This window comes from Cherax quadricarinatus, chromosome 91, assembly GCF_038502225.1.
Source record: "Cherax quadricarinatus isolate ZL_2023a chromosome 91, ASM3850222v1, whole genome shotgun sequence".
NCBI classification, from domain to species: domain Eukaryota; kingdom Metazoa; phylum Arthropoda; class Malacostraca; order Decapoda; family Parastacidae; genus Cherax; species Cherax quadricarinatus.
Window position 1 is genome coordinate 5,413,615 of NC_091382.1, and position 22,852 is coordinate 5,436,466.

The window sequence follows — 22,852 nt, forward strand, 5'->3', positions numbered from 1 at the left end:
CCTCCATCTTGTTTAAATGCCGCAGAATCCTCCTGTTGATTGATTGGTCTTACCTAGACCCCCTTGATCTTAACTAGACCCCCTTGATCTTACCTAGATCCCCCTTGATCTTACCTAGATCCCCCTTGATCTTACCGAGACCCCTTGATCTTACCGAGACACCTTTGATATTATCTAGACTCCTTTAATCTTATTTATACCCCTTTGATCTTACCTAGACCCCTTCGATCTTACCTAGACGCCCATGATCTTACCTAGACGCCCTTGATCTTATCTAGACCCCCTTGATCTTATCTAGACCCCCTTGATCTTATCTAGACCCCCTTGATCTTATCTAGACCCCCTTGATCTTATCTAGACCCCCTTGATCTTATCTAGACCCCTTGATCTTATCTAGACCCACTTGATCTTATCTAGACCCACTTGATCTTATCTAGACCCACTTGATCTTACCTAGACCAACTTGATTTTACCTAGACCCCCTTGATTTTACCTAGACCTCCTTGATCTTACCAAGACCCCTCTGATCTTCACTAAAACCCCTTGATCTTAGCTAGACCCCCTTGATCCAACCTAGACCCTCTTGAGCTTACCTAGACCCCTTTGATCTTACCTAGACTCCATTGATCTTACCTAGACCCCATAGATCTTACCTAGACCCCCTAGATCTTACCTAGACCCCTAGATCTTACCTAGACCCCCTAGATCTTGCCTAGACCCCCTAGATCTTACCTAGACCCTCTTGAGCTTACCTAGACCTCATTGAGCTTACCTAGACCCCTTGATCTTACCTAGACGCCCTTGATCTTACCTAGACCTCTTTGATCTTACCTAGACCCCTTTGATCTTACCTAACCACCTTGATCTTATCTAGACCCCTTTGAGCTTACCTAGACCCCTTTGATCTTACCTAGACCCCTTTGATCTTACCTAGCCCCCTTTGATCTTACCTAGACTCCATTGATCTTACCTAGACCCCCTAGATCTTACCTAGACCCCCTTGATCCCACCTAGACCCTCTTGAGCTTACCTAGACCTCATTGAGCTTACCTAGACCCCTTAATCTTACCTAGACGCCCTTTGATCTTACCTAGACCCCCTTGATCTTACCTAGACCCCCTTGATCTTACCTAGACCCCCTTGATCTTACCTAGACCATTTTGATCTTACCTAGACCCCTTTGATCTTACCTAGATCCCTTTGATCTTACCTAGCCCCCTTTGATCTTTCCTAGATCGCCCTTGATCTTACCTAGACCCCCTTGATCTTACCTGGACCACCTTGACCTTACTTATACCACTTTGATCTTACCTAGACCCCTTTAATCTTACCTAGACCCCGTTGATCTTACCTAGACCCACATGATCTTACCTAGACCCCCTTGATATTACCTAGACCCCCTTGATCTTACCTAGGCCTCCTTGATGTTACCTAGACCCCCTTGATCTTACCTAGACCCCTTTGATCTTACCTAGACCCCCTTGAGCTTATATTGACACCCTTGATCTTACCTAGGTCCCCTTGATCTTACCTAGACCCCCTTGACCTTACCTAGACCCCATAATGTTACCTAGACCCCCTTGAATTTACCTAGGTCCCTTGATCTTACCAAGACCCCCTTGATCTTACCTAGACCCCCTTGATCTTACCTAGACCCCCTTGTTCTTACCTAGACCTTGATCTTACCTAGACCCCTTTGATCTTATCTAGACCCATTTGATCATACCTAGACCCCTTTTATCTTTCCAAGACCCCTTTTATCTTATCTAGACCCCTTTGGTCTTACCTTCACCCCTTTGATCTTGCCTAGATCCCCCTTGTTCTTACCTAGATCCCCCTTGATCTTACCTAGATCCCCCTTGATCCTACCTAGATCCTTTTGATCTTACCTAGGCCCCCTTGATCTTACCTACACCACCTTGATCTTACCTAGACGCTTTTGATCCTACCTAGACCCCTTTGATCTTATCTAGACTCCTTTTATCATACCTAGACCCCTTCGATCTTTCCTTGGCCCCTTTGGTCTTACCTTGACCCCCTTGATCTTTCCTAGACCCCCCTTTGATCTTGCGCTGCCTCTCTTCTGCAACTTAGTAAGGCCTATACCTGGAGGATGCTGCAAAGGCGTTATGAATATGTAACACTTCGTAGGTCTACAATTATTTAGTTTCTACTATCAAAATAACTTAGAGAATTAGGTGGTGGAAAGTAGGATAGGGAAGGTAAAGAAATGGAAAATCTGCTATATGCAATATGAGTGCATATAGCAGGGGAGAGTAATCTCCCCTGAAGGCATAGATTACGTAGAACTGTTGGCCTGGGAACCCACCAACGACCTTCAGTAGCTGTCTGCAATCTGTTATTGCATGTGGTTTCCGTGGGGATTTTGGTGGGTTTCGGGCTTCGGGTAGTGGTTGTGGTGGGTGTTCTACGTTTTTTATGCCTTTGGCCAAACTGTACAAAGTTAAATATTGATTCACTTTGTTTACACAATTTCATCATTTTCTAAAATTTAAGCGGCGTTCACGTTCCTATGAATATAAAAGTATTAGCGTTCAGAATTATAGTTCGTTTGATAGTTTGTAAGTGAAGTCTAACGCTTATGGCAGCAGTCGTTATTGATGAAAATAATAAAATAATGATCAAAAGTGAAGTGTTAGTCGGCAGAAATGATTCACTAACATCAGATGCTGATGAATATAGTTAGGGGGGTGATTTAGATTGGAATTAGTGAGAATAGGATTATTAACCCTGCTGGGTTAGAAACCCATAAAAATAGAGGGGTAGTGTGTGAGGGCTTGAATGTAGTGGTCCAGAGGTTGTGTCTAGGATCCCAACTATAACTGGCAGGTAAGGTAGGCTATGAATTCAGGCTAGGACAGTAGTGTGTGTTAGGAAAGTGGTTTACGGCAGGTCTCCAACTGGTTAGATAGCCCATAGTGTTGGTTATTAGCCTAGTGTGCTATGAGGGATGTGGAAGTGTAGGGGAAATACAATGTTGTCTTAATGATCGTAACTACCTTCATGTTAAACCTGGGTGCCCTTCAAGGGGTGTCTTCGTATTAGTGAAGGTATATTAATGCAAACAGTTGCAAGTGCCCTCCCCTTCCTTGGATCAAACATGATTGCCTAACATTCCCCAAGCTGCGTATAACCCCTATGGATAATGTATCTAGTTATTGGAAATTTTATTTGGGTAAATGTGCACATCGGTAAAATAAATTTTGAATGGGGGGGGGCGGTAATCTCATGGGGGACAGGTCGATGAGAGTCAATCAGGTATGATTCATCGGAGAGCATTGCGAGTTGACTGTCTACATAGATTTTTTTCCAGTTAAACGCCTGTATTTAAGAGATATTATGAGTAGGTTTGGGTAGTTTGTAATATGTCATGGAGTTTACCCTCCAACTTGCTTAAATGCAGCAGAATCCTCCTGTTGATTGATTGGTCTTACCCAGATCCCCCTTGATCTTATCTAGACCCCCTTGATCTTACCGAGACCCCTTTGATATTATCTGGACCCCTTTAATCTTATTTATACCCCTTTGATCTTTCCTAGACCCCTTTGATCTTTCCTAGATCCCTTTGATCTTATCTAGACCCCTTTGATCTTGCCTAGACCACCCTTGATTTTACCTATTTCCCCTTGATCTTGCCTAGACCACCTTGATCTTACCTTTACCCCCTTTGATCTTTGCGCTACCACTTTTGCAATTTAGTAAGGCCTATACCTGTTGGATGCTGCAAAGGTGTTATGAATATGTAACACTTTGTAAGTCTACAATTATTTAGTTTCTACTATCAAAATAACTTAGAGAATTAGATGGTGGTAAGTAGGATAGGGAAGGTAAAGAAATGGAAAATCTGCTATATGCATTATGAGTGCATATAGCAGGGGAGAGTAATCTCCCCTGAAGGCATAGATTACGTAGAACTGTTGGCCTGGGAACCCACCAACGACCTTCAGTAGCTGTCTGCAATCTGTTATTGCATGTGGTTTCCGTGGGGATTTTGGTGGGTTTCGGGCTTCGGGTAGTGGTTGTGGTGGGTGTTCTACGTTTTTTATGCCTTTGGCCAAACTGTACAAAGTTAAATATTGATTCAGTTTGTTTACACAATTTCATCATTTTGTAAAATTTAAGCGGCGTTTAGGTTCCTATGAATATAAAAGTATTAGCGTTCAGAATTATAGTTGGTTTGATAGTTTGTAAGTGAAGTCTAACGCTTCTGGCAGCAGCACGTTAATGATTATAACGAAAACCTCTCAGATCTGATTTGAAGTGAAGTGTTAGCAGAAAGGATTCACTAAATTCTGATGCTGATTATAGTTAGGGAGGATGGGGTGATTTAGATTGGTATTATTGAGAATAGAATTATTAACCCTGCCTGGTTAGAAACCCATAAAAATAGAGGGGTAGAGTGTGGGGGGCTTGAATGTAGTGGTCCAGAGGTTGTCTAGGATGCCAACTATAACTGGCAGGTAAGGTAGGTTATGAATACAGGCTAGGACAGTAGTGTGTGTTAGGTAACTGATTTACGGCAGACATCCACCTGGTTAGGTAGCCCATAGTGTTGGTTGTTAGTCTAGTGTGCTATGAGGGATGTGGAAGTGTAGAGGGAATACAATGTTGTCTTAATGATCGTAACTACCTTCATGTTAAACCTGGGTGCCCTTCAAGATGTGTCTTTGTATTAGTGAAGGTATATTGATACAGTTGCAAGTACCCTCCCCTTCCTTGGATCACACATGATTGCCTAACATTCCCCCAAGCTGTGTATAACCCCTGTGGATAATATGTCTAGTTATGGGAAACTTTTATTTGGGTAAGTGTGCACACGTGTAAAATAAATTTTGAATAGGGGGGGGGGGAGTGGTAATCTCTTGTGGAACAGATCGATAAAAGTCAGTCAGGTATGATTCACAAGAGAGTAGTGAAAGTTGACTGTCTATATAGATTTTTTTTTTTCAGTTAGACGCCTGTATTTAAGGGATATTAGGAGTAGGTTTGGGCAGGTTGTAATATGTTAAGGAATTTACCCTCCATCTTGTTTAAATGCCGCAGAATCCTCCTGTTGATTGATAGGTCTTACCTAGACCTCCTTGATCTTAACTAGACCCCCTTGATCTTAACTAGACCCCCTTGATCTTACCGAGACCCCTTGATTCTACCGAGACCCCTTGATTCTACCGAGACCCCTTTGATATTATCTAGACCCCTTTAATCTTATTTATACCCCTTTGATCTTACCTAGACCCCTTCGATCTTACCTAGACGCCCATGATCTTACCTAGACGCCCTTGGTCTTATCTAGACCCCGTTGATCTTATCTAGAACCCCTTGATCTTATGTAGACCCCCTTGATCTTATCTAGACCCACTTGATCTTATCTAGACCCACTTGATCTTATCTAGACCCCCTTGATTTTACCTAGACCTCCTTGATCTTACCAAGACCCCTCTGATCTTCACTAGAACCCCTTGATCTTACCTAGACCCCCTTGATCCTACCTACACCCTCTTGAGCTTACCTAGACCCCTTGATCTTACCTAGACGCCCTTGATCTTACCTAGCCCCCTTTGATCTTACCTAGACCCCTTTGATCTTACCTAGACCCCTTTGATCTTACCTAGACCCCTTTGATCTTACCTAGACCCCTTTGATCTTACCTAGACCCCTTTGATCTTACCTAGCCCCCTTTGATCTTACCTAGACTCCATTGATCTTACCTACACCCCCTTGATCCTACCTAGACCCTCTTGAGCTTACCTAGACCCCATTGAGCTTACCTAGACCCCTTGATCTTACCTAACCACCTTGATCTTATCTAGACCCCTTTGATCTTACCTAGACCCCTTTGATCTTACCTAGACCCCTTTGATCTTACCTAGACCCCTTTGATCTTACCTAGCCCCCTTTGATCTTACCTAGCCCCCTTTGATCTTATCTAGACTCCATTGATCTTTCCTAGACCCCCTTGATCTTACCTAGATCCCTTTGATCTTACATAGACCCCTTTGGTCTTGCATAGACCCCTTTGATCTTACATAGACCCCTTTGATCTTACCTAGATCCCCCTTGATCTTACCTAGACCCCCTTGATCTTACCTGGACCACCTTGACCTTACTTAAACCACTTTGATCTTTCCTAGACCCCTTTAATCTTACCTAGACCCCGTTGATCTTACCTAGACCCCCATGATCTTACCTAGACCCCCTTGATCTTACCTAGACCCACTTGATCTTATCTAGACCCCCTTGATATTACCTAGACCCCCTTGATCTTACCTAGGTCTCCTTGATCTTACCTAGACGCCCTTGATCTTACTTAGAGCCCTTTAATTTTAACTAGACCCCCATGATCTTACCTAGACCCCTTTGATCTTACCTAGACCCCCTTGAGCTTACATTGACCCCCTTGACCTTACCTAGACCCCATAATCTTACCTAGACCCCCTTGAATTTACCTAGGTCCCTTGATGTTACCAAGACCCCCTTGATCTTACCTAGATCCCCTTGATCTTACCTAGACCCCCTTGATCTTACCAAGACCCCCTTGACCTTACCTAGACCCCATAATCTTACCTAGACCCCCTTGAATTTACCTAGGTCCCTTGATCTTACCAAGACCCCCTTGACCTTACCTAGACCCCCTTGTTCTTACCTAGACCTTGATCTTACCTAGACCCCTTTGATCTTATCTAGACCCATTTGATCATACCTAGACCCCTTTTATCTTTCCAAGACCCCTTTTATCTTATCTAGACCCCTTTGGTCTTACCTTCACCCCTTTGATCTTGCCTAGATCCCCCTTGTTCTTACCTAAATCCCCCTTGATCTTACCTAGATCCCCCTTGATCCTACCTAGATCCTTTTGATCTTACCTACACCACCTTGATCTTACCTAGACGCTTTTGATCCTACCTAGACCCCTTTGATCTTATCTAGACTCCTTTGATCATACCTAGACCCCTTTGATCTTTCCTTGACCCCTTTGGTCATGCCTTGACCCCCTTGATCTGGCCTAGAACCCCTTGATCTTACCTTTATATACTTTGATCCTTGCGCTGCCTCTCTTCTGCAATTTAGTAAGGCCTATACCTGGAGGATGCTGCAAAGGCGTTATGAATATGTAACACTTCGTAGGTCTACAATTATTTAGTTTCTACTATCAAAATAACTTAGAGAATTAGGTGGTGGTAAGTAGGATAGGGAAGGTAAAGAAATGGAAAATCTGCTATATGCATTATGAGTGCATATAGCAGGGGAGAGTAATCTCCCCTGAAGGCATAGATTACGTAGAACTGTTGGCCTGGGAACCCACCAACGACCTTCAGTAGCTGTCTGCAATCTGTTATTGCATGTGGTTTCCGTGGGGATTTTGGTGGGTTTCGGGCTTCGGGTAGTGGTTGTGGTGGGTGTTCTACGTTTTTTATGTCTTTGGCCAAACTGTGCGAAGTTAAATATTGATTCACTTTGTTTACACAATTTCATCATTTTGTAAAATTTAAGTGGCGTTCAGGTTCCTATGAATATAAAAGTATTAGCGTTCAGAATTATAGTTCGTTTGATAGTTTGTAAGTGAAGTCTAACGTTTCTGGCAGCAGACGTTATTGATGAAATTAACGAAAACCTCTGTGATCTGAAGTGAAGTGTTAGTCGGCAGAAATGATTCACTAACATCTGATGATAATGAGTATAATTAGGCAGGGGGGGAGGTGATTTAGACTGGTATTAGTGAGAATAGGATTATTAACCCTGCTGTTTTAGAAACCCATAAAAATAGAGGTAGAGTGGGGGCTTGAATGCAGTGGTCCTCAGGTTGTGCCTAGGATGCCAACTATAACTGGCAGGTAAGATAGGTTATGAATACAGGCTAGCACAGTATTGTGTTCGAAAACTGGCATACGGCAAGCCTCCAACTGGTTAGATAACCCACAGTATTGTTTGTTAGCCTAGTGTGCTATGATGGACGTGGAAGTGTAGGGGAAATACAATGTTGTCTTAATGATCTTAACCACCATGTTATATTGGACGTCCTTCAAGGGGTGTCTGTACTAGTTTAGGTATATTGATACAAGCAGCTGCAAGTACCCTCCCTTTCCTTGGATCTAACCTGATAGCTTGGGGAATGTTAGGCAGTGTATAACCCCTATGGATTACTACATATATTATGAGAAATTTTATTTGGGACATGTGCACGTTTGTAAAATTTTGAATGGGGGGGGGAGCAGTAATCTCTTGGGGGACAGTCGTTGAAAGTCTATCAGGTTTGATTCAACTTGCACTACTCTCCGGTGAATGTCTATATAGATTTTTTTTCTTCCAGCTAAATTTAGACGCCTAAGGGATATTAGGAGTAGGTTTGGGCAGGTTGTATTATGTTACCTAATAAGTTAGAGGGTAAACGCCGTAAGACGGATATGGAACAGTCGGGTATCTTCTGAACGTTTCGCCTGCTCAGTAGGCTTCTTCAGTCGAGTACAGGAAATTCGATCAGTCAATCAACCTTTTAGTTTTGAGGTGGTCAGTCCCTCAGACTACTCTTCTCCAGTCTGAGGGACTGACCACCACAAAATTTAAAGGGTGATGGACTGATCGACTTTTCTGTACTCGACTGAAGCTTACACAGTAAGCGAAACGCTCCGAAATAAAGATACCCAACTGTTGCATATGCGTCTTGCCTAATAACCTGTCGGTATTTTATACCATTTTAATGTTATGGGGTGAATTTGTTTAAATGCTTCAGAATCCTCCTGACAAACAAGACAACACTGGCTACAGTGTTGCAACACTACAACACTGCCCAGTGGACAGTACACTTCCTGACAAGACAAACAGCATCCTGAAATTTTGAAATGTATCATACCTCAAACTACTACTAATGGCAGTATTGAGGTTATCCGCCTCATTACTACTATTGTTAGTAGGGTTGGGGTAGGTATATATTTTTTTTTTCCCGAGCTTAAAGCTCCCGAATTGTGTGAATGTTGTCCTGCTGCTGACAAATACAGTAGTTGAGGCATATCTCAAAGTTTTCCTTTTTCTATTTATTTTGTGTTCTTTGAACACCTTTATGTGTGTGTTCCTTGACCATTGTGATAAAGAAATACAAGATCATTTTAATTTATTTATTGCATTAAGTTTATTGCATCTTGTAGGTTGAAAATATTCCGTATGTTGTGGGCAGCTGCTGTGTGGTGAAGTCAGTGTTGTGGGCAGCTGCTGTGTGGTGAAGTCAGTGTTGTGGGCAGCTGCTGTGTGGTGAAGTCAGTGTTGTGGGCAGCTGCTGTGTGGTGAAGTCAGTGTTGTGGGCAGCTGCAGGTCTTCAGAGATGCTATCACCAGGAGCAACACCCCAAAACAATGTCTGCAAAAATAAAAGTATGGACATTACTAGATTATCCATGAAACTACAGTAAGTAATAGTTTGAAGTTATGTATTTAGAATGTTTCCTTCAACATTTTGTAGAAATAAAAATTGCCAAAATATTTTCAAAGCTGATCTATCAAAGATTACCATGAAATTGAAATAATCCAAGTTTTTCTTTAAATTACCAGAAGTTGGTGGAACTGGAAGAGCTGGAGGTGCTGACGGTGTGGTGGCTGGCAGAGGAGTGACTAGTGGCGCCACTATTCTTGACCTCCATGGCTAAATGGCGCCATTGACCTGAAGGAGGGGTGATGACGTCAGTGGTTTGTGGGGAGGGGGAAGGTCGTTAGGGGAAGTGTCGGTGGTTGGCTGCTGGTGGAGGGGCGAGTAGTTGTTACTGGTGGGAGGGTGAAGGGGAGGGGGGTAGGGATGGTTGTCACTTGGTAATTACTAAGGAACTAACACAGTCTTGTTACTGTGTGTTAACATGGCTTGAACTTTGATATTTGAGACGCCCTGGACACTAGCCCAAACACATTCGTAATTCTAATGAACAATGTCCATGGACTCGTGTTGAAAACCGTCTCGATGTTGGGCTTAAGTGTTTGACATCTCTTGTTGGTTTAGTGCTTAGTTTTGATCAGGGCCGGATTTAGACCTTGGGGGGGCCCTGGGCACTTGAGGTTTGGGGGGCCCTAAACATGGACATTAAATTGAATTTCAAATATGAAATGAACTAAAATGAATAATAAACAGCAGTTACCCTGTGTGGCTAACCCTCCCTACCCTGGGTTATCCTAGGTGATTAACCTCTCTTATAATAATTCAAACAGAATATACTTCCTCTCTTTATTCCCCGTTTTCTGTTTATCTCCCGTTGCTCCTGCTTTCCCTACCCTTTTCCGTCCCGTTTTATCCTATTTGTCTTCCCTGTTTCTAATGGGACCTCTTCAAGGGGGGCCCCTTGGCGTGGTGAAGAGGCTCTTGGTCTGAGGAATTAGACCTGTCGGTCTCCTTCCTCAGACCGAACCTATTACCCCCCAATCCCCCGTTCCCTATCCCATCCTCCCCTTTTTCCTTTCCTCCTCCTCCCTGCCCCTCCCTTTTGCCCTTCCTTTTTGACCTTTGGGATTTTTTTTTTTTTTTCTTCTCCCACAGGCACACTAGTTCCTAGGTAGGGGAAAGGGTACCGGGGTCCATCCCATTCCGTTGAGGTTCTTGGCGGTGGCGTAGTTTGCCGTGGAATCTGGATTGCCTGGGGATGTCCCGATCCCTCTCCGGAGGGTGGCTTTGGGCGTCTCTCGGGCGACGGGTGTATCTCTGGAAGCCACCTTTCGGATTCCGGGAGTGGTGGCCGAAGGAGGTATGCTTTGTGGTGGATTTCTGGCCGCCCTCTCTTTTGTCCACCGAGGTAGCTCGGCAGATGTGAGGTTGCTATCCCGGATTGCCGGTTTACTGGCATGATGGGTAGGGTATGGCACGGGTTCCATGCTGCATCTGCGCTACTTGTGGTGCTGAGGTCCTCTTGGGCGCGGAGGGAGATTTCTGGCCCTTTCATTCCTCCTAGGAACTATCCCTCCCCAGTCCCCCCCTTTTTTATTCTTTTTTTTTTTTCTTTTTTATTTTCTTTCTTTTTTTTTCTTAAAAACAAAAAGAAAAGTAACCTAACCATGGCAGCCCTAGTCCATGAACCTGCTACCCCAGGACCCCTTCTTGATACTGCACCCCGTTCTGACCCCGCCTCATCTTTGGACCACTCTTCGGACACTCCTCATGCCTCTGTACCTCTTGCCAGTGCTGTTTCCTCACCCTCTTCAGGTACTGAGGCCTCGACTGACTCCTTCAATTTATCTGACCTTCGCTCTCCTCTGACTATGCTTCCGGCCTATCCCTCTACGGTGTGGCAATCTTCGAATCACCGGCCCGTTCCACGTCGGACCAACTCTGGTCCCACGCCTAAACGCCAATGACAATTACCTGCTGATGATACTTCTCCACCTTCTCGTTCTTCTCATAAAAGATCGACATGTACTTCACTACCTTTCCACGCTCAGTCCTCTTCAAGGGGGGCTCCTTGGCGTGGTGAAGAGGCTCTTGGTCTGAGGAATTAGACCTATCGGTCTTCTTCCTCAGACCGAACCTAATTACCCCCCAATCTCCCCTCCCCTATCCTCTTTTTGTCCTTTGGGATTTCTCCCACAGGCGCGCTAGTTCCTAGGTAGAGGAAAGGATACCGGGGTCCATCCCATTCCGTTGAGGTTCTTAGCGGTGCCGTAGTTTGCCGTGGAATCTGGATCGCCTGGGGATGTCCCGATCCCTCTCCGGTATCCCGGAGTAGCTTTGGGTGTCTTTCGGGCGACGAGTGTATCTCTGGAAGCCACCTTTCGGATTCCGGGGGTGGTGGCCGAAGGAGGTATGCTTTGTGGCGGATATCCGGCCGCCCTCTCTTTTGTCCACCGAGGTAGCTCGGCAGATGTGAGGTTGCTATCCCGGATTGCTAGTTTACTAGCATGATGGGTAGGGTATGGCACGGGTTCCATGCTGCATCTGCGCTACTTGCGGTGCTGAGGTCCTCTTGGGCGCGGAGGGAGATTTCTGGCCCTTTCATTCCTCCTAGGACCTATCCCTCCCCGGTCCCCCCTTTTTTTTTCTTTTTTTTATTTTTATTTTCTTTTCTTTTCTTTTTTTTTCTTAAAAACAAAAAGAAAGAAGTAACCTAACCATGGCAGCCCTAGTCCATGAACCTGGTACCCCCGGGCCCCTTCTTGATACCGCACCCCGTTCTGACCCCGCCTCATCTTTGGACCACTCTTCAGACATTCCTCATGCCTCTGTACCTATTGCTGGTGCTGTTTCCTCACCCGCTTCAGGTACTGAGGCCTCGACTGACTCCTTCGATTTATCGGACCTTCGCTCTCCTCTGACTATGCTTCCGGCCTCTCCCTCTACGGTGCGGCAATTTTCAAATTGCCGACCCGTTCCACATCGGACCAACTCTGGTCCCACGCCTAAACGCCAACGACAATTACCTGCTGATGATACTTCTCCACCTTCTCGTTCTTCTCAGAAACGATCGACACGTCCTTCACTACCTTTCCACGCTCAGTTTCAGACTGAACAGTGGACTAAATTCTTCACTTTACGACCAACTTCCTCTACTGCCTATCTTTCTGACCATAGTATTGGCAAGGCACTCCTACGCCATGTTGGTAAAGATATTTCTTTTCATGCTCTTAAGAGTGGTATGTGCATCATTACCGTACAGAATGCTACCCAGGCTCATGAGCTCTCTCGTCTTTCCCATATCGATACTGTTCCTGTCACTCTTGAAAAACATCATTCCCTCAATTCTTGTAGTGGTACCGTCATTCTGCCCCATACCATAGTTCAACAAAATTTCCAGACATGTGGCACTGACATTCTAGAACAGCTGGAACTCCAAGATCTCCCAATCCTCAAGGTAGACACTTACGTTCTTCCTGCCCGTGGGCGGAGATGATACCCTAGCAATGTGGCTCGTTTAACTTTTGACAGCCGAGAACTCCCATCCTCAGTTTATATAGCAGGACATCGGTTACAAGTTCGAAAGGTGATCCCTACACCACAACAGTGTAGAAATTGCTGGCGATTTGGCCATCCAGCGAAATATTGCAGATCTATCGCCGAATGCCCAGTCTGTGGTGCCGATGACCATTCTAATACGTCTTGCAATCGATCTCCCTCTTGCCTTAACTGTCATGAGGCTCACCCTTCGTACTCTCGCCGTTGTCAGGTCTATTTAAATGAGCAGGAAATCCGTTACCTCAAAGAGACAGAAGGTCTCCCTTATGCCATGGCAGTTTCTCATCTCCGCCTCCAAGGGAGACTCCCACGTGTTTCTTATTCCCGTGTTTCAAAACGTCCCCCCACTTCTGGTATCCCATCTTCTACACCCACCTCTGTGGTTACCTCTCGCATAATCACTCCTGTATCTAATCCTTTTGCTGTCCTCGGCTCAGACGTCCCTACTTCAACGCCTCAGTCTAATCTCGCTTCTTCGAGTTCTCTCTCACAAGCCTCAGTATCGACGAGACCTCGTACGACACCTCCTCCCAATCGTCCCTCTACTTCTCAAAAGTCAAAAAAAGGTCCGGTAACACCTCCTACCCATCTTCCCCCTCCTCATTTTACCCTCCCTGTCTCTGTCCCTAGTTCTTCCCCTCTCACTGGCTCAGTTACAAGTGCAGAGGTTCACCCTCCTCCTCGTAATGTACCTTCCTCCCCTGTTCCCTCCCAAGTTTCTTCCTCTTCTGCCACCTCCCAGGTTCCTGCCTCTTCTGTCCCCTGCCACGCTTCTCCAGTTCCCTCCACCCTACCTTGGTACAGTCCAATACAGTTCCAATCTTTACTCATCCTCCCCCTACCATTCCCAATATTGTCTCCCATACGACATCTCTGAATTCCGAAACACTTGAAGCAATCTCTGAATATATTGCAGAGACCAAACCATCAATGGACACTGATCCACCTTCCGCTCTTTCTCTCTCCTCTGCTCCATCTGCGCAACTCCTTTCTTCACAGCGCACCGTTCCTTCGCTGCTTGAACATTTTCCACTGCCTCCGCATGTGGACTTTTCTAACCCTTCTAGTCCGTAGGAACCCTTACCTGCGGATTTCAAGTATCTTTATCATTGCCAATCATGGCCTATTTACAGTGGAATATACGCGGCCTCAGGGGTAATCGGGGTGAGCTTCAGATGTTACTCTCCCAGTTTGCCCCTGTTGGTGTTTGCTTACAGGAACCAAAATTACACTCTGCTGTTATTTCTCACATCTCAGGCTATAATTTATTGTATTCTTCAGATCCTTTTCCTGATGGGACCTTTAATGAAAGTGCCCTTCTTCTCCGCACTGATATTCCGTACCATCAGCTATTTGTTCATACTTCGCTGCATTACACAGCAGCCCGTATCCACTTACATAGGTGGTATACGCTCTGTTCTTTATATCTCTCTCCTTCTCGGGCATTATCTATTCCGGATTTTGCCTTCCTTGTTTCGTCATTACCGCCACCGATTCTGTTACTTGGTGATTTTAATGCCCACCATTTCCTCTGGGGGGGGGTCTCACTGTGATTCCCGTGGAATTCAGTTAGAGGCTTTTCTTGCCACCCACCCCCTCCATGTTTTAAATACAGGTACTCACACCCATTTTGATCCTCGGACTCATACTCTCTCTTGCATCGATCTCTCAATCTGCTCTTCCTCCACCGCATTAGACTTCACTTGGTCTGTTCTCCCGGATTTACATGACAGTGATCATTTCCCAATCATTCTTACTTCCCCTTCATATTCGCCACCTCTTCGCACCCCACGCTGGCAATTTAATCGGGCAAATTGGAACCTTTACTCACACCTAACTGTTTTTAAAGAGGTTCCTTCTTCGTCCTCCATCGATGAGCTTTTACACCTCTTCTCGTCCTCCGTTTTCACCGCAGCTTCTCATTCTATACCCCAAACTTCGGGCAGGCATTCTCAGAAATGCGTGCCTTGGTGGTCTCCTGCTTGTGCTCGTGCAGTACGTTTGAAACGTGCTGCATGGGGCAGGTACCGGTACAATAGAACCACAGAGCGACTCCTTGATTTTAAACAGAAGCGTGCGATCGCTCGCCGTGTCATCCGTGACGCTAAACGCACTTGCTGGCGAGATTATGTCTCCACCATCACCTCTGCTTCCTCTATGAGTGCAGTCTGGAAAAAAGTACGAAAACTGAGTGGTAAATATTCTCCTGACCTGGCTCCTGTTCTGCGGGTTGCCGGTGTTGATACAGCAAACCCACTAGATGTTGCCAATGAAATTGGCAATCATCTGGTCCGTATTTCTCAGGGACTCCATCTATGCCCCTCATTTCTTTCCTCAGTGTCTGCCAGAGAGTTAGCACCCTTGGACTTTTCTTCTCTCAGAGAAGAACAGTATAATGTGCCTTTTACACTTCAAGAACTGGAGGCAACACTCTCAGCTTGTCGATCATCGGCAGCTGGGCATGACGACATTCATATTCGTATGCTACAACATTTACATCAGTCAGCCCTTGCAGTCCTATTACGCCTTTACAATCTTATTTGGTCACAAGGAGTTCTTCCACAGCTGTGGAAATCCGCCATTGTTCTCCCTTTCCGCAAACCAGGCACTACGGGACATGAAACCTCCCACTATCGTCCCATTGCTCTTACCAGTGCAGTTTGCAAAGTAATGGAACGCCTAGTAAATAGACGTTTAGTTATTGCCATATTTTTTGACCTTGAGAAGGCATATGACACAACTTGGAGGTATAATATTTTAGCCCAAGCCCACTCCTTAGGCCTTCGAGGCAATCTACCATCCTTCCTTAAGAACTTTTTAACTGACAGGCATTTCCGTGTTCGGGTTAATAATGTGCTCTCCCCGGACTTTATCCAAGCTGAAGGTGTCCCCCAGGGATGTGTTCTGAGCACAACACTTTTTCTCCTTGCTATTAATGATTTGGCCTCTAGTCTTCCATCAAATATTTGGTCATCACTCTATGTTGATGACTTCGCTAATGCCTGTGCAGGCGCTGACTGTCACCTCCTTACAGTTTCTCTCCAACATGCAGTCGACCGTGTTTCCAATTGGGCCACCACACGTGGGTTTAAATTTTCCAGCACTAAAACCCACCAAATCACTTTCACTAGACGCTCTGTCATCTCCGATCATCCTTTGTACCTCTATGGCTCCCGTATCCCTGAACGTGATACAGTCAAGTTTCTGGGCCTCCTCTTTGATCGTAGGTTATCCTGGAAATCTCACATTACCTCTCTGAAGGCAACTTGTCACAGCCAGCTGAACCTTCTTAAAACCCTTGCTCATCTTTCATGGGGAGCTGATCGTCGAACCCTCCTTCGCCTACATTCCACCCTTATTTTATCGAAACTTGATTATGGTGACCAGATCTATTCAGCGGCATCTCCTGCTACTCTCTCTAGCCTTAACCCCATTCATCACCAAGGATTACGTTTATGCCTTGGTGCTTTTCGCTCTTCCCCTGTCGAAAGCCTCTATGCAGAAGCGAACGTTCCATCCTTATCCGATCGCCGTGATGCCCATTGCCTGCGCTACTATGTACGCTCTCATGATCTCTGCAATCCTTCCATTTATAGAATGGTCACTGATATTAGTAGACATTCTTTATTTGTTCGCCGCCCCTGTTTACTCCGTCCCTTCTCTCTTCGCCTTCATTCGCTCTTGTCTTTTCTTCAACTACCACCTTTCTATGTACATGTAGCATCTCACTTTTTCCTACCCCCCTGGGAAGTTCCAGCTGTTCGAGTCTGTTCTTTCTCCCTCCCTTGCTCGAAAACCCAACTGTCTACGGCCGCTTCCCGCTCTCTTTTTCTTGACCACTTTCATTCTCATTCTCATGCCATTGCTGTGTACACAGATGGCTCTAAGTCTTCTGACGGCGTAGGATTCGCAGCAGTGTTTCCGGACAGCGTCGTACAAGGGCATTTACTATCTTCGGCTAGTATTTTTACTGCTGAATTATATGCCATCCTTACAGCACTTATCCGTATTGCATCTATGCCTGTGTCATCATTTGTGGTTGTCTCAGACTCCCTTAGTGCTTTACAGGCTATACAAAAATTTGATACACCTCACCCCTTAGTCCTCCGTATCCAACTTTGGCTACGCTGCATCTTTACCAAGCATAAAGATATTGTTTTTTGTTGGGTCCCTGGTCATGTTGACGTACAGGGCAATGAACAGGCAGACACTGCTGCGCGGTCAGCAGTACATGACCTACCAGTTTCTTATAGAGGTATTCCATTTACGGACTATTTTGCTGTAATATCTTCCCACCTTCACACCCGTTGGCAACAACGTTGGTCTACTATGCTCAGCAACAAACTTCAGTCTATTAAACCGAGTATAGGTTACTGGCCGTCTTCTTATCACCAGTGTCGAGGTTGGGAGACTACTCTCTCCCGTCTTCGCATTGGCCATACTCGTCTTACTCATGGATATCTCATGGAGAGGCGTCTTGCTCCTCTCTGTGAGAATTGCCAAGCTCCATTATCAGTCAGCCACATTATGTTGGACTGCCCACTTTATCAACGAGCACGCAGAATTTACCTCTGTCGTCGTCTTCGCTCCGCTGCTCTCTCTTTACCTTCCCTTCTCGCTGATGGACCCACCTTTCATCCGGACTCTCTCATTGACTTTTTGACAACGACTGACTGACTTCACAAATTCTGATACTTTCAGCCCTTTCTACTTCAATCTCTTGCTACCCTCTACCCCCGTACTATCCCCTGCCCCGCTGTTTTCTGTAACCTGCTGATCATCCCCCCTCCCTTCTGCCATCCAATTCCCTTGCTTCCTTCCCTACCCTACAGCGCTGTATAGCCCTTGTGGCTTAGCACTTCTTTTTGATTATAATAATAATATACGAAAATTTGATACATCTCACCCCCTAGTTCTCCGTATCCAACTTTGGCTACACCGTATCTCTACCAAGCATAAAGATATTATTTTTTGTTGGGTCCCTGGTCATGTCGACGTACAGGGCAATGAACAGGCAGACACTGCTGCCCGGTCAGCAGTACATGGCCTACCAATTTCCTATAGAGGTGTTCCATTTCTGGACTATTTTGCTGCAATAGCTACCCACCTTCACACCCATTGGCAACAACGTTGGTCAACTCTGCTTGGTAACAAGCTTCATTCTGTTAAACCGAGCATAGGTTACTGGCCGTCTTCTTGTCATCAGTGCCGTGGTTGGAAGACCACTCTCTCCTGCCTTCGCATTGGCCACACTCGTCTTACTCATGGGTATCTCATGGAGAGGCACCCTGTTCCTCTCTGTGAGCAGTGTCAAGTTCCAGTATCGATTTGCCACATTCTGTTAGACTGCCCTCTCTATCAACGAGCACGCAGAATTTACCTCCAACGCCGTCTTCGTTCTACTACGGTCTCTTTACCTTCCCTTCTTGCTGATGGACCCTCCTTTAATCCTGACTCTCTCATTGACTTCTTGACAACGACTGATTTACTCCACAAACTCTGATGATGATACCTTACGCACTCCCCTCAGCCCTTTCTAGCTCAGTTTCTTGCTGCCCTTTACCCTTTCACCATCCACTGCCCCGCTGTTATCCGTAACCTATTACTCATCCACCTCCCTTTTGCCACCTGATGCCCTCGCTTCCTTCCTGCCCTGCAGCGCTGTATAGCCCTTGTGGCTTAGCGCTTCTTTTTGATTATAATAATAATCTATTCAAAATACAGTTTAGAACAACAGTAATGCATTAATCATGTATATTTACATTATAAAAATATATACAGTATAATTATGGGAACTTATTTTCCACAAGGGGTATTGGCCTCTATATATGTACTTGGTATCAGCCGGTTGGATAGGAGTTAAAAATATACTTCAAAGTGGAAGGATCTTGATTCGAGTAAGTGGAGGAACTGTAGCTTGATGCCAATGAGGGCTCTTGATCCTAGAAACTGGAGCTGCCCATTTCTTCTTCCCTGGATCAGACCTGATTACCCTAATGAGGCAAATTGCAGTCGTTTTTCAGGCTAATTACCGTGTAAATTATCCATGGATAACTCGGTAGCCATGGATAAAGTGCCATTTTCCCCACAGGGTGACAAAAATATCCACTGGGTTCCCAAAAATATCAGTCCAATACCTCTCGACCTAAATAAAGGGGATATTTACCCTTTTGCTTAAATTTCATCCAGTCAGTCTATCCATTAAGTCAGTATGTTATCCATCAGATCTATCCATTAAATCGATCTATTGTCTTTCAGATCTATTCATTATCTATCAGATCTGTACATTAAATGAGTCCATTATCCATCAGATGTATCCATTAGATCAATCCATTTATCAGATCTGTCCATTAGATCAATCCATTTATCAGATCTGTCCATTAGATCAATCCATTTATCAGATCTGTCCATTAGATCAATCCATCTATCAGATCTGTCCATTAGATCAATCCATCTATCAGATCTGTCCATTAGATCAATCCATCTATCAGGTCTGTCCATTAGATCAATCCATCTATCAGGTCTATCCATTAGATCAATCCATCTATCAGGTCTATCCATTAGATCAATCCATCTATCAGGTCTATCCATTAGATCAATCCATCTATCAGATCTGTCCATTAGATCATTCCATCTATCAGATCTGTCCATTAGATCAATCCATCTATCAGATCTGTCCATTAGATCAATCCATCTATCAGATATGTCCATTAGATCAATCCATCTATCAGATATGTCCATTAGATCAATCCATCTATCAGATCTATCCATTAGATCAATCCATCTATCAGGTCTATCCATTAGATCAATCCATCTATCAGGTCTATCCATTAGATCAATCCATCTATCAGGCCTATCCATTAGATCAATCCATCTATCAGATCTGTCCATTAGATCATTCCATCTATCAGATCTGTCCATTAGATCAATCCATCTATCAGATCTATCCATTAGATCAATCCATCTATCAGATCTATCCATTAGATCAATCCATCTATCAGATCTATCCATTAGATCAATCCCTCTATCAGATCTGTCCATTAGATCATTCCATCTATCAGATCTGTCCATTAGATCAATCCATCTATCAGATCTGTCCATTAGATCAATCCATCTATCAGATATGTCCATTAGATCAATCCATCTATCAGATATGTCCATTAGATCAATCCATCTATCAGATCTATCCATTAGATCAATCCATCTATCAGGTCTATCCATTAGATCAATCCATCTATCAGGTCTATCCATTAGATCAATCCATCTATCAGGCCTATCCATTAGATCAATCCATCTATCAGATCTGTCCATTAGATCATTCCATCTATCAGATCTGTCCATTAGATCAATCCATCTATCAGATCTGTCCATTAGATCAATCCATCTATCAGATATGTCCATTAGATCAATCCATCTATCAGATATGTCCATTAGATCAATCCATCTATCAGATCTATCCATTAGATCAATCCATCTATCAGATCTATCCATTAGATCAATCCATCTATCAGATCTATCCATTAGATCAATCCATCTATCAGATCTATCCATTAGATCAATCCCTCTATCAGATCTATCCATTAGATCAATCCATCTATTAGATCTATCCATTAGATCAATCCATCTATCAGATTACCTGTGTACTACATCAATCCATCCATCAGATCAGTCATATCAGTTCGCCGCATCAGCCCATCTATCTAAATTCTGTCCAGTCGAGCTATCCATGCAGTCAATCCATCTATCCATCCATTTGCTCAATTCACTCGCCCATCTAATCAACCAGTCTATCGCCTTTACCTGATCATTCAATTCGCTGAACTCAGCATTTTACTACTAATACTAATTCTTGCTTTCAATAAAATTGATTTATTCTTATAGCTTTATTGCTAAGCTATTGTTTAGCTTCAATCTTGATTTATCCGTTTCTATCCTCAAATTGATTAGATCGCTCGTAGCAGTATAGAAAAATTTAATACACACTTACAATAGGTAAAGACAAGATGGGGCCCACTTTACAGCATTTTACTTTTGTTTCGCTAATACAGCAGTTTTCGGTTATACCCATTCTTCGTTTATTCAAACTTGCTACAATAAATAAATTCACCAATCACTATAAGCTAAAGACGAAAATATTTTAAGGTCTTCAAGAGGGAGCTGGTCAGGGCCAGCTCCCACTTGAAGACAGCCAGGGGTCTGTTGGTAATCCCCCTGATGTATGCTAGGAGGCAGTTGAACAGTCTTGGGCCCCTGACACTAATTGTGTTGTCTCTTAGTGTATTTGTGGCACCACTGCTTTTCATTGGGGGAATGTTGCACCGTCTACCCAGTCTTTTGCTTTCATTGGGAGTGATTTCTGTGGGAAGATTTGGGACTGGTCCCTCTAGGATTTTCTGAATGTGCATTATCATGTATCTTTCTCGCTTGTGTTCCAAGGAGTACAGGTCAATCCATTTTAACCGTTCCCAGGAATTTAGGTGCTTTATGGTATTTATATGTGCAGTGAAAGTTCTCTGTATATTCTCCAGGTCTGCAATTTTGCCTGCCTTAAAAGAGGCCATTATTGTACAACAATATTCCAGCCTAGAGAGAACAAGCAATTTGAAGAGAATCATCACTGGCTTGGCATCCCTAGTTTTGAAGGTTTTCATTATCCATCCTATCTTTTTCTTAGCATATAATGACATTGCTTTGATCTTTGAAAGTGAGATCCCTTGACATTACAGTACATCACTGCAAAAATTTTGATGTCTTGATGTTTACATTAATTTTTATTTCAGTAGCACTTGGCATAGCATTTCTTGTGTTGAGAACATTGTTATTAGTTAAGGATAATTGTTTAAAAAATATATGTTAAAAGCCACTTTATCAGTGATACATAGACATAATCTTTTAAAAATTATATCTTCAGTACTTGTGGTTGGGGATCAATGCTAAAGTGGGTAAAAATGTTATGGAGGGAGTAGTAGGTAAATTTGTGGTGCCAGGAGTAAATGTAAATTGGGAGCCTTTAATTGAGCTGTGTGTAGAAAGAGATTTGGTAATAAGTAATACATATTTTATGAAAAAGAGGATAAATATACAAGGTATGATGTAGCACGTAATGAAAGTAGTTTGTTAGATTATGTATTGGTGGATAAAAGGTTGATGGGTAGGCTCTAGGATGTACATGTTTATAGAGGGGCAACTGATATATCGGATCATTATTTAGTTGTAGCTACAGTTAGAGTAAGAGGTAGAAGGGACATAAGGAAAATGGCAACAGCAAGTAAGAGAGAGGTGAAAGTGTAAAAACTAAGGAAGGAGGAAGTTAGGGTGAGATATGAGCAACTACTGGCAGAAAGGTGGGCTAATGCAAGTACGAGTAGTGGGGGGTTGAAGAGGGTTGGGATAGTTTTAAAAATGCAGTATTAGAATGTGGGACAGAAGTTTGTGGCTATACGAAACTGGGTGCAGGAAGAAAGAAGAGTGATTGGTGGAATGAAGAAGTAAAGGGTGTGATAAAAGAGAAAAAGGTAGCTTATGAGAGGTTTTTACAAAACAGAAGTGATATAAGAAGGGCAGAGTATATGGAGAGTAAAAGAAAGGTGAAGAGAGTGGTGAGAGAGTGGAAAAGGGGAGCAGATGAAAGAGTGGGAGTGGCTCTGTCAAGAAATTTTGCTAAAAATAAGAAAAAATTTTGGAGTGAGATAAGCTAAGAAAGCCTAGGGAACAAATGGATTTGTCAGTTAAAAACAGAGTAGGGGAGTTAGTAGATGGGGAGATGGAGGTATTGGGTAGATGGCAGGATTATTTTGAGGAACTTATAAATGTCAATGAAGAAAGGGAGGCGGTAATTTCATGCACTGGCCAGGGAGGTATACCATCTTTTAGGAGTGAAGATGAGCAGAATGTAAGTGTGGGGGAGGTACGTTACGTG

The 22,852-nt window shown here is 44.0% G+C and overlaps 2 long non-coding RNA genes across 5 annotated transcripts in view; one reads left to right on the forward strand and one right to left on the reverse strand.

Annotated features, from left to right (window-relative positions):
- Positions 1-9,117: 9,117 nt before the first annotated feature.
- The window catches only part of LOC138855350 (uncharacterized), a 46,699-nt gene continuing 32,964 nt past the window's right edge, over positions 9,118-22,852 (reverse strand). For all 3 annotated transcript variants that reach the window (XR_011394587.1, XR_011394586.1, XR_011394585.1), the window contains 2 exons: positions 9,558-9,669; positions 9,118-9,369 (listed from right to left, as the gene is read on the reverse strand). This is a non-coding gene — a long non-coding RNA (uncharacterized lncRNA). The remainder of the gene's footprint in view (positions 9,370-9,557; positions 9,670-22,852) is intronic.
- LOC138855351 (uncharacterized) overlaps positions 9,302-22,852 on the forward strand; it is a 30,378-nt gene continuing 16,827 nt past the window's right edge. For both annotated transcript variants that reach the window (XR_011394589.1, XR_011394588.1), the window contains exons 1-2: positions 9,302-9,417; positions 9,561-9,680. This is a non-coding gene — a long non-coding RNA (uncharacterized lncRNA). The remainder of the gene's footprint in view (positions 9,418-9,560; positions 9,681-22,852) is intronic.